The sequence below is a fragment of the Mixophyes fleayi genome, chromosome 5 (assembly GCF_038048845.1).
Source record: "Mixophyes fleayi isolate aMixFle1 chromosome 5, aMixFle1.hap1, whole genome shotgun sequence".
NCBI classification, from domain to species: Eukaryota; Metazoa; Chordata; class Amphibia; order Anura; family Limnodynastidae; genus Mixophyes; species Mixophyes fleayi.
This window is the reverse complement of record NC_134406.1, coordinates 276,630,765-276,643,607: the sequence shown is the minus strand read 5'-3', so window position 1 is coordinate 276,643,607 and position 12,843 is coordinate 276,630,765. Positions and strand designations below refer to the sequence as shown.

The 12,843-nt window shown below is 40.2% G+C and overlaps 1 long non-coding RNA gene across 1 annotated transcript; it reads left to right on the top strand.

The window, feature by feature from the left end:
* The first annotated feature begins 2,386 nt into the window (after window positions 1-2,386).
* Window positions 2,387-4,365, top strand: LOC142157922 (uncharacterized). Its single transcript, XR_012692697.1, has 3 exons — window positions 2,387-2,442; window positions 3,718-3,770; window positions 4,135-4,365. It is a non-coding gene; the product is annotated as an uncharacterized LOC142157922 (long non-coding RNA).
* The last annotated feature ends 8,478 nt before the right edge of the window (window positions 4,366-12,843 follow it).

Below are 12,843 nucleotides of genomic sequence, written 5' to 3'. Positions count from 1 at the left end.
GCACAGTGGCGTCAATTCGTGACTGTCCCACCTAAATCAGGACATCTGGGAGGTATGATTGGAATGTGGCCATTGTGATACTATGAACCATGTGTGTGACATGTCATTGTGCGTGATCCCACGCTATATCTTCATGTGTACGTTCACATCAGTTCCTGCTCCGACATCCGCATGGCAGTGGGACACTAAAAGGTTAATATCCCTCACCATGCGAACGGCTGGAAACTGACTCACGGTACAGATTCAGTTTCCTACTAATCACATTATAGACGGGATTAATAATGTGATGCCCACTGTCTGTACTGAAAAATAAAAGTACGGAAAGTGTGACATACATTTATCTGTCTCTCTCTCACTGTCTGTCACTCTCTCTCTTTCTCCATCTCTGTCTCTCTCTCTATCACCCCCTCTCTCTCTCTCTCTCTCTATCACCCTCTGTCTCTCTCTCTCTCGCCCTCTGTCACTCTCTCTCTGTCTCTCTTTCACTCTAAAACTGACCTTATATCTGCATTATTCCCTGGACAGGAGAGAAAATGTGACATCCTTGAAGGAAGAGAGGAGCTGCTATCAAGCCTGGTCAGTCCATCATTATATCACTTAATATTCCAATGTGATGATAGTCACAGCCGTGGTGCACTCTCTCCTCGCAAGTGTCCCATAAGACCAAAACTGAAGCTTTGTCCACACACTTTATTACTGTAATATATACAGCAATCACCCCGGGTGTATTATATACCCAGCAATCACCCCGGGTGTATTATATACCCAGCAATCACCCCGGGTGTATTATATACCCAGCAATCACCCCTGGTGTATTATATACCCGGCAATCACCCCGGGTGTATTATATACCCGGCAATCACCCCGGGTGTATTATATACCCGGCAATCACCCCGGGTGTATTATATACCCAGCAATCACCCCAGGTGTGCTATATACCCAGCAATCACCCCAGGTGTATTATATACCCAGCAATCACCCCGGGTGTATTATATACCCAGTAATCACCCCGGGTGTATTATATACCCGGCAATCACCCCGGGTGTATTATATACCCGGCAATCACCCCGGGTGTATTATATACCCGGCAATCACCCCGGGTCTATTATATACCCGGCAATCACCCCGGGTGTATTATATACCCGGCAATCACCCCGGGTGTATTATATACCCGGCAATCACCCCGGGTGTATTATATACCCAGCAATCACCCCAGGTGTGCTATATACCCAGCAATCACCCCAGGTGTATTATATACCCAGCAATCACCCCGGGTGTATTATATACCCAGCAATCACCCCGGATGTATTATATACCCAGCAATCACCCCGGGTGTATTAATATAAACACATCAAGTAGTAATATCTCCCAATTTCATAGAACATAAACACTCTCAACCATACTTGCCTACTTTTTAAATCTGTAATCCAGGAGATCCAGAGTACAGACCATGTGACTGACGGTAGGAGGAGGCGTTGCGATGTCGCTACGTCACTATAGTCCCGCCCCTACTATAAAATACAGAAATTCAAGGCATTGAATAGCGGGACTTAATGACACGATTAAGCCCTGCCCCCGCTATTCAATGCTGTGAATTTCAACATTTTACAGGGTCCAGGAGGTTTGGGAGGACTCCCCGAAATTCGGGAGAGTAGACAACTAACTATGCTCTCAACCCAGAGCTTTATTTATCTCTTTTCAAGGTCTTCCACAGCAGTTTGCATGGAGACCCTCTGTCCTCTGGATTATTGCCCCAGTATCCTAACTGCTATTGTATCAGGGCCCATCGTTCTCGTTATCCTACAAGACAGTGCGCTGAATCTGTCTCCTCCATCTAATGCCCACACTGGGCCTTAGTAGCATGAAAAAGTCATAATTTCTGGAATAAATGGCTGCGGTGATATATAAGTAGATATTTATATAATATCACATCAGAATATGCTACAGAACTCCAGATATAATAATAGTTGTACAGTAAAATTCTACAGTAAAACAGTGTTACAGTAAAATTGGTCAAATTCTGTCATTTGTTTAATAAAATAGCGGACATCCAGGTGGTCTTACGTTTACTCCGTCCAAAAAATCCCCTACGTAGTCTTCTGTTTGAAAAATAATGTAATACAGTGACAGGGAACGATCCGCACTTATTCTGTTCATTTATAGTCTGATTTATGGTAAGAGAAGATCTACACATTAAAGCCTCCTAGAAACTTGGACACAGCGGCGCAGCAACATAACCGTACCCTGCAAATAAGCCCCTTTGTGCGAGGAGAGGGCACTACACAACGTGTTACACAAATATACAATATGGTGTGCGCTACGTATTCATATACTCAGATCTAAATGTAATTCTCTCTATTGCAGCTCAGCAGCTACATGAGGGAGAATGATCTCCGGAAGAGTAGGCTCACCAGGCTGCGGCTGCTGGCCACCGAGCAGGAGGTACAGTATAACAGTTACTATAAAGAGGTGGCGCTCAGGTGGTGGCTTTGCTTACAGTACCCGTGGTGCCGTCACTTCAGAGCTGAGGGTACATTTTACACGGCACTCAGTTCATAGGTGCAGAGAGAACATGACACAGCTGTGTGACCAGTAAATAACATGGACTCATGTATGTAGTAACTGATAGCCGGGCGGGATGGAGGAGCAGGTGCTTTGCTGCCGGAAATATTTTATTGTGTTTATTACATGTGTGCCCAGTGTAAAGTGTACAGACATGTAAATGTGTAATGTATTTATGTATAAACAGTAGGAGAAGTGGCGATATGGCGAAACCCCCATATACACCCCCGCATCCACCTCTGTGTATAACACTTATGGATTCCACTCACCCAGTGGTCCAGTAGAGATCTGGGGGGCCCAGTGTAGATGGTGCTAGACATCAGGGACAAAATAATGTCAGTCTGGGTGAGAAATATTCTGCTCCATCTATAAAATCCAGCTGTGTTCTGGGACCAACAACTTACCATTTATTCCATCTCCTGTCTACCTGCGTTCATCTACCCGGCAGTACCAATCCAATGTAAACGGTCAGAAGGTTTTAGCAACCAGCAAAGAGGTGCTGCAGCAGCTACACCCCACAGAGAAGTGTAAGCGGCTCCTGGTAGGCTGCTGATGGAGCTTGGTGGTGACAGTGATTACCCACCTAAAACACGGGATACGTTTAGTTTAGTTTGGCCAATGGGGAAACTAGGATTAGTCAGTGACAACAAGTTGCTGAAAACCAGCAAAAATTATAAAGCGTAAAGGAGGACGGGGCGTCACAGCACAGACAGGGACTTGTCGCTTAAAGTTTTTGTGTAATCAATGGCGAAACGTTTTTCATAGTCTGGATTGGTTGTCCCACAATAGGTCCACGTTCCAGTATCTGATATATCAGATATAGAGATCATACTGGATGTCTGACCTGAGTGATATTTATATGGTTGTAATCCTGCATAATATCAGAGTGGGTTCTTGTTTCATGTTCTATATAAGTTGCTGCTAAATGAACTCTTCAAGACAAATTTCTAGACCAAATCAAAATATATTTTTTTTTATTAAGACCAATTTGTTAATTTTTCCATGAAATTATTTTCTCTCGTTCTGCTGTAAAATGTATAGTAACCTGGTAATAACCTGCGGGGACAGACTGTGGCCGGCTTATCAGAGTCCCGTGGAACTTGTCCTAAAGATTTGTTGTGTATAATTTATTTCACTCTGTGTCTCTTTCCCTAGATTATCAACAGGAACCTGCGGGAGTGGCAGCCGCAGCCAGAAGCACCTTCTCTGTTAGTATCTATATGGTTTATTCCATGTACACATACATTCTATACGGTTCTAAAGAGGAACATTTGTGTATATAATCAGTGCTGTCCATACTGCAATAGAAATATCAGGAAGTCTTTAAGTCCTGTACTGGTGACTCCAGACAGGATCTGTCTATACTGTTCTATTAATTGCATTCAGGCTCTGTCTGTAATTTTCTAAAAACTCCAGAAATATCTATTACATACTGTTAAATTGTTGCTCATCCTACATTAAAAAAATCGTATAAGAGAAACCTCCAGATAGGAACTATGACCATGGACTGTGTCAGTAACTCTTGTGAATAGAAGACATAAGTTTAAATAATAATATTTTCTGGTCCTTCAGGATGAAACCTGTGGAGGAGGCTGCGGAAGATCCTGCAGAGATTGTGAAGGCTGAACTGGTGAGTCCATGTCATCAGCCCCTTACTCTATGTTATATAAAGTGACATCATATTTACTGTCAGCAGTAAGACATTTGTACCTGCCACCTCTGTCACAGGTCATCTTTTGTTACTACTAAACATCTTCTATCAGAAAGAAAGGTTCCCATCCCAGGAGAGGGACAGATAGCTAAGACGCTCTGTGTGCTAATAACATACGTGCTCTGACCCTACCTCACCAGGTCTCCTGCACCACACCAGAGCTCTCACTAGTATAGTGCATTGACGTGGAGCAGGAGGCCAGCAATGGCAGTGATTAGCATGATACCTGGTGGTTACAGTCATTACCACGAGGAAGGACTTCTCTTTCTTTTCCCTACAGGCTGTAAGCTCTCTAAGCTGGGCGTACATTGCAGCAAGACCACCATCAACAAAATTGTGGCCAAGATCCAGGCACTCTGGCCAAGCAGCCAGTTTACCTCTGGCTTACACTAGGGTCTGTTAGTACAGTTGGGTGATGACCAGACACACCTAACCATGCAGGATATTGAACTAGTTGATTTCAATTGGATTATTAGCAAATAATGTGCTGTTCATTTTGGGGCAACTTGCTGCAATATGGGACCAAATGGTCAATATCGTAGCATGGCCGGCCAACTCTGACTTCCCTAACTTCAGTGGCTGATCTTGTGTCGTACTCCTCATAATCCCACCACTTCTTTGATTTTCCTTCAGGAGCGGCAACTGCAGATGAAAAGTGCTGCAAAACTTAAAGAGCAGAAAAGGAGCAGCATTGCAGGACTGAGGTAAATTATTCTCCTATTATTATTTCAAAATGATTGCAACTGTTCATCGCTATAACATAGTTTCTCTTTCAGATTGCTATTTAACATCATTTGCAAGCTCATGCGCTGGTCCTGCAAGCTGCTGCTCCTGTCTGGCATCCTGCTCCTGCTCTTCTATGTGCTCCTGCAGACATACGCGACCGTTACCACCAACTGCAGGAGCTGCACAAGAGGGATGATGGAGACTATGGAGCTAATCCTGAGGCCCTACCTTGCTATCAAGGTTGAGGGCCCAGTTCCCATATAATAGCATGTTCCATCAGCAGAAAGGGTGCAGGCTCCTCTACCTGGTTGGTCTACTCCTTGTCCCCCAGTCCATACGGTGTAGATGTCCTGCTGCAAGGAGGCAGTGACCAACAGGAGAGGTTGTGGCTCTCTGTAGAGACCCATTCGTTCCAGCTCCAGCTGGGACGTATGGATCTCTACAGAGAGTGACGACCTCTACTGTTGGTCACTGCTTCCTTGCAGCAGGACATCTACACCGTATCAGATGACTAAGGTAAGAACTGGACCTGTGAGTCAGACCAACCAGGTAGAAGACCCAGCACCCTATACTTTCTGCACCTCCCTCTAAAACATCTGCACCAGCATAGGAGATCCATACCATCCGCAGGAGCTCGCACAGGAGATCCATACCATCTGCAGGAGCTCGCACATAAGATCCATACCATCCGCAGGAGCTCGCACAGGAGATCCATACCATCCGCAGGAGATCCATACCATCCGCAGGAGCTCGCACAGGAGATCCATACCATCCGCAAGAGCTCGCACAGGAGATCCATACCATCCGCAGGAGCTCGCACAGGAGATCCATACCATCTGCAGGAGCTCGCACAGGAGATCCATACCATCTGCAGGAGCTCGCAATAAACCCATTAAACCAGAGTCTAGTACTGTTTCTTTCATACTGTCATTTATTGTTACAATGTCTAATTAAATATATAGATATACATTTCTTTAAAGAAGTTCCTCTCCCCAATCATTAACCAGCAATACAGCTAGAAGCAGGCTCCCACTAGAGCGGGGGGGGGGGGGGGGGGGGTGGAGGCCATGGAGACCCCCTCTCATAATGTGAACCAATACCACCCTACTCTTTTTTTTATTATTATTATTTTTTATTTCCGAGGTACATGACTCAGAATCACCCGGTGCAGTGCAAACTGTGCTGGGGAATTGGGACTTTGGACCCTTCCCAAAAGGGAAAGGGCCCTGTGCCTCCCCATCCCGTAGAAGCCAAAAGGTCCCAGAGAGGGGAAAAAAAAGGGGGATCTTCAGTCCCTCCTTTGCTAAAGCTAGGGAGGGCCCCTTTATATCACCGACATAAAAGGCTCCCTCCAAAAGGAGGGAGCCTCAGATGACTTGGGGAAAGAGGGTCGCCCATAAGATCCTATACCCAAACCCCTACCAAATGTGGCAAAAACAAAAACACATAATCAAAAAGTGCTTGGTACCAAGTGTAATAAATAAATAAGTGCCATAAGGCCCCAGCCTTTCGGACGGAAATATAAAAATGATGCTTGCACTCGGCCAACAGGCTAGGGCGAAAAAAATGGTGCTGCCTGAAAATTAAAGGTGCAGAGGGCCTTACTCTGTGCACAGGTGCCTCTCTCCACAATGCATTTTTGGGCATGTAGCAACTCGGGCTCCAGGCAGCCGGCCTCTTGGCCAGAGGACCAGGTGACGGCCCATCGCCTACAGGGGGGTGTCTTTAAGCCCCACTGCATCCATGGGCATGTACACCTACTCTTAGCCAAAAGGCCAAGAAGCACCTGTGTACCTGCTCGTTAATGCAAATATCTAATCAGCCAATCATGTGGCAGCAACACAATCATAAAAGCATGCAGACAGGCTGAAAAGGTTCAGTTGTTGTTCAGACCAAACACCAAAATGGGGAAGAAAAGTGATCCAAGTGAATTTGACCGTGGAATGATTGTTGATGCCAGACCGGGTGGTTTGATCATCTCAGAAAGTGCTGATCCCCTCTGGAGTTTACAGAGAACGGTGCGCAATGGTTCAAGCTGACAGGGAGGCGTCAGTAACTCAAATAACCAATGTGTTATAGCGGTGGTAGGCAGAGGGGCATGTCTGACTGCACAGCGCGTAGAACCTGGAAATGCATGGGCTGCAGCAGCAGAAAACCGCACTGGGTTCAACTCCTGTCAGCTAAAAACCCTTTGATGAACAAGCCCGGTTATAATTATAATAACAAAATAACACATTGCATAATGGCTAACAGGCACTCACATAACAATATATACTCATTAGTGAGGTAGGGTACTATCTTGTGCGGAGCGGTTTTTCCTGTCATCCCTTCCCCATTTTTCCCCATGATATCATATGTTCTACTGAGTGTCTATACTCAGACTCTAGCTCCTGCACAGATGTGATAACTTATATAGTGAATAAAGACTTAGGGCTAGATTTACTAAGCTGCGGGTTTGAAAAAGTGGAGATGTTGCCTATAGCAACCAATCAGATTCTAGCTTTCATTTATTTAGTGCACTCTACAAAATAACAGCAAGAATCTGATTGGTTGCTATAGGCAACATCTCCACTTTTTCAAACCCGCAGCTTAGTAAATATACCGCTTAGTCTGTTATACTTAATCCTTGACTAATAATTTTTTGATATACCACTTGTATTATTATACAAGAAACCTATACATGGGTATACTGTAATACTTTGGGCGACCAATCCTCATACGATATAAGATACCTCACTCTCTATCTGACAACACTGATCACCTATAAAGACAGCAAATAGCCACTGACCAACTTTTGGGTTGATATACGAATTAGGCTTTAACCTATTGCTTCATCTGTTGTTATACCCCTACCTAACAGGTGAGCCACCTCTTTAAAGTATCTTCCCAATTCTTGTTCTCAAGTTACGAGTATTCCACCTTTACCTGTATAACTTAATAATGGCAATGTTTAACTTAAGAGTAGATCTCAGCAAAAGGTGTGATAAGTGGAAAGACAATTTGGGATCCATTTTCCCTTATCAAGATATAGCTAACACCAGCTCTAATAACGATCCCTGGTTGGAAGATCTAAACCAATTAAAAACACTAATGCATAAACAAAGTAAAACATGGTGGAATATAACCACCACTGAAAATTATATAAAACAAATGATCACTCCACGTGGCTTGAGACCTAAGATATTCCCGACATATGAGTTAGCCACTAAGGAATTAAAGTCAGAATGGGAAATGGCTCTTCTTAAATGCTCTAAGGAATTAATGCAAATTATTTTAAAGCATGACAATCTTCTATTAGAATCATATTCACGAGGTATTGAACAACTTAGTCTCAAATTGAAAGAATATGAAACAACAGACTTATTTCAGAAGACATATGAAAGATACAAACAGGATTTGGATCGACTTGAGGATAACCTTATTGAAAGGAAAAAATCCAAATTTAATCGCGATCAAAGAGATTATGCGAATGGTCGCATCTTTAAATGGAAACATTATCCCACTGCCAAAACAGGACGAAATATATCCATTAGTCCTGAATCATCAGAATCTTCAGATAATGATAATGATAACCCTTTCAATAGGAGTAGAACTCAATCTAGAACCAGGAGAAATACCAACAAGAATACTTTTTTAGGGGAAACTCAGAGACCTCTAGGGGAGGACACCGGTGGAACAAACGTATTAGGAGGGGACACAAGAAATCTACGCGACCGCTCACGAACTCCCTGGAAGGGCAATTATCAATACAACAGAAAATACAGGGGCAAATAAATGATTCCCTACGGGTAATCAACTTGTCAGATAGAATTTTAAATGAGTCACATATAAGATTATTAAGTTATGGTCTAACGTTCTCACCAGTGAACAATTTTGATCGCTTTAGATGGGAAAAAAGACCTCCACCTCTTCACAAGGAAACTACGTTTGAATAAATTCTTTAGTAAAAATGAGCCTATTAATTTGCAAGAAACCAGTGCAAATACCTCTGTGGGTACCAGAGAAGATACTGATAGATTTTTCAGTATCCCAATATCTATTTCAGAAGAAGTGGATACTAGTATAAATCCGGTAATACCAACAAGGGATGTGAATCTGGAGGAGGAAGATAACACAGCTTTGTCTGCTTTAGAATATCTCTTAGAGGAACAAACTGGCAGGGAAATTACATCTAGCCAAACCTCTAGACCTACATGTAAAAAAAGATCCACTTTTTGTCCCCATGACAATATTAGTCCACAAATAAAAGTTTTTGAGAATATGGTATCACGAGATCTAGATACCTTAAAACTCAAATCCATGAAGAATAGAAATAGAAAATGGGACAATTTGAGAAGAGATGAAAGACGAGCCATTAAAGAGATTCAATCTTGGCAAGATGTTGTTATCAAACCATCTGATAAGGGTGGGAATGTAGTGATTTGGCCTATTACTTTGTATAAGGAAGAAATGCAGAAACAACTAGGAGATAAACAATGCTACAAATTACTCTTTTCTAATCCTCTGAATGATTTCAAATCTATATATGATCGAATGATCAAAAGAGCTTTTGTAAGTGGAGTGATTTTGAAATCAGAATTTGAATTTTTAAGCATTGACAATCCTAAAATACCAACAATATACTTATTGCCTAAAATTTATAAAAATGCCATTAAACCACCCGGAAGACCAATTCTTTCGGGTATAGGAGGCTTGACCAAACAAGCAAGCATTTTCATTGATTTACATTTGCGTGATTATGTCACTTCCTTACCCTCTTACGTAAGAGACACTACAGACATCCTTAAGCTTTTAGATGGTATCACCTTGGAACAAGATGTTTGGCTCATCACAATGGATGTAGAGTCACTTTATACCAGCATCCAACATGAAGTGGATATTGATGCTGTCAAGTTCTTCTTACAGGCCAATGACAACCCCACATTTAGCCTCTTTTTGATCGAACTCCTTGAATTTATACTGAAGAGAAACTTTTTCGTTTTTGACAACAGATTTTACCTACAGGTACAAGGGACGGCAATGGGGGCGGCTTGTGCCCCCACTTTTGCCAATCTCTACTTGGGCAGGTGGGAGAGGGAGACAGTTTTCTGTGACCAACTGAACAGATATACTGATAATATAACTGTTTGGATGCGCTATATAGACGACATACTTATTATGTGGAATGGCAAGCAAGAAATGTTTGTAGAGTTCGTAGAAACTCTTAACAACAACCCAAACAACTTACATCTAACATATGAAATGCACCAGAAGCATGTCAATTTCTTAGACCTGACTATCAGGAAAATGCCAGATGGTAGAATTGTTACCGACCTATTCCGCAAGAAAACAGCGACCAACAGTATATTACATAGCGAAAGTTCCCATTTCCCACCTGTAATAAAAAACATACCCAAGGGAGAATTTTTGAGACTAAAACGCAATTGCTCCAACCCCTCTGATTTTAAGCAAAGATCTGTAGAATTAAGTATGAGACTTGTGCAACGAGGCTACAGTAAAAGACTCATTAAAAGAGCCTTTAATCAGGCTAATATTAAAGATAGGAGTAAATTGATGTATGGTAAGATCAAACCCAAGAATGACAAGAAAATTAGAATTGTAGGCAACTTTTGCCATGAATGGAAGGAGATACAAAACATTGTACAACAACATTAGCCTATTCTCCTATCAGATATGGATTTGTCTAAAAATTTGGGGCCAAGACCTGATTTTAGCTGGCGTAGATCACCTAATCTAGGTGACAAATTGGTGAGAAGTCACTTTTCGATGGGTACCCTAATTCCATCAGTTAAAGGATCCCATAAATGTGGTCATTGTAAGCATGCTCTTATATGGAAAGAACCAGAGACATTTCTGACAGATATGGGAATAAACATCAAATTGAACAGTTTATTAACTGCACTACCAAATGTGTGATATACGTTCTTACATGTCCTTGTAATTTGATCTACGTAGGCATGACTAGCAGAATGTTAAAAAAACAGACTATTATAACACATTGGTTCAATCAGGAATGCACCCACAGATAAAGATAAATTTAAACAACTGACATCAGTGGCACGTCACTTCCTCCATAAACATGGAGGAAATCCCCATGACATGAAAGCTTTTGGGATCGAACAAATTAAGATGGGTATCAGAGGGGGTGATGTTATCAAACAGCTCCTACAGAGGGAAAGCCGATGGATTTTCTTATTGAATTCTATAATGCCATTTGGCCTAAATGAGAATACTAGTTATGCTAGTTTTCTGTAGGAGCAAGCAATGCCACTACTAATGCATCTGTATCTTATGAGGTAACATATTCATTTCATAATGGATACTGAATTTCATCTTGAGAACATACTTTTTGATTACAATAACAATAACATACTTACCGAATAAGAAGTCATAATATCCTAATGGCCTATTTGTTGTATCAACGATCTATCACAATTTAGGTCCGGTTTATATTCGTTCTGATACTAATAATTTTGTTATTTTTGTTTTTCTGTTTGCTTTTTCATTTGTTTATTATTATTATTCTTTATATATCCCATATTGAATATCTCTGCCATATACTCACTATTGGACTCTTTGTGATATATATGAATCACCTGAGGGCAATTTGCGATAGTACATTGGTAATGTACCCATGGTCAATTGAATTTGACGACTAATTCCATCATAGAAACCTACTCACTCTAGCACAGACCCTAATATACATATATATATTCTCACTCTTTATATTTGTTTTTGTATTTATTTGTTCCCTTTTTTTCACCTGACCAATAGTATTGGTCCTTAATCTACTTGGATATATTTATACACTTTAGTGGGTCATAGTATCTAATATAACTGTTTCCCATTTTTTGCACATTTGCCTTATTATATTACACACAAGGCTTTATACATAATTATTAGATATTCAGGTTCACATGCACATCTGAGATATCTATATTCACACTTTACATTTGATTAATTCTATTAGATGGATATATCAAATACACTAATAATCACAAATTAGTAACATAAAAATAATATATGGGAAAATAAATGGAGAATAAAAATCTATAAAAATCTAAAAGAATAAAGGATATAAAAAAGTAAAAAAATAAATAAATGGAAAAATATAAAAAAATACAAAAATATAAAATAATAAAAAAATATAATAAAAAAATAAAAAAAACAGAAAATAAAATATGAAAAATATTAAACGATAAACAGAAAATAAACAATATAAAATAAAGAATAAGAAGTGAGAAATAAACGAATAACAATTCCAAAAAGCAAAAAATATAGGAGATGAGAGAAAAGATATATATAAAAAAGTATAGAAATTTTAAAAAATTAAAAAATACAAATAAATAATTTAAGAAATATATATAATATAGGAAATAAATATAAAACAACAACTAACACGTAGTTTGTTTTAACATTTTTTTCCATAATCGATACTTACATTTTTTCACAGTGGATATAATTTTGATAGAAATGAATATACACATATGATTGTGACATTCCATCATGCTACTCACTAGTTTATATTTATTTTGTTTTTTTTTCATTTTATGTAATTCTACTATACTTACCTCAACCATTATGTCAGTTTCTAACAAATATCTAGATGACTCTTGACATATGAATTAGGTGACAGCAACCTATGTCAATACAGGAATAAATACACAAAGTGGCCCTTTATTGTGAAATAATTAAATCACAACCTAATTTAATCATAATATAAACCACCACATATATGCTGTACATAATTCATAATCAGATACAAGGACGCCTCAAACTGATCTAACTGTCTTGAATAGAATTCCAATACATACCATTAGGTATCATTACAATAGACTTGCTTT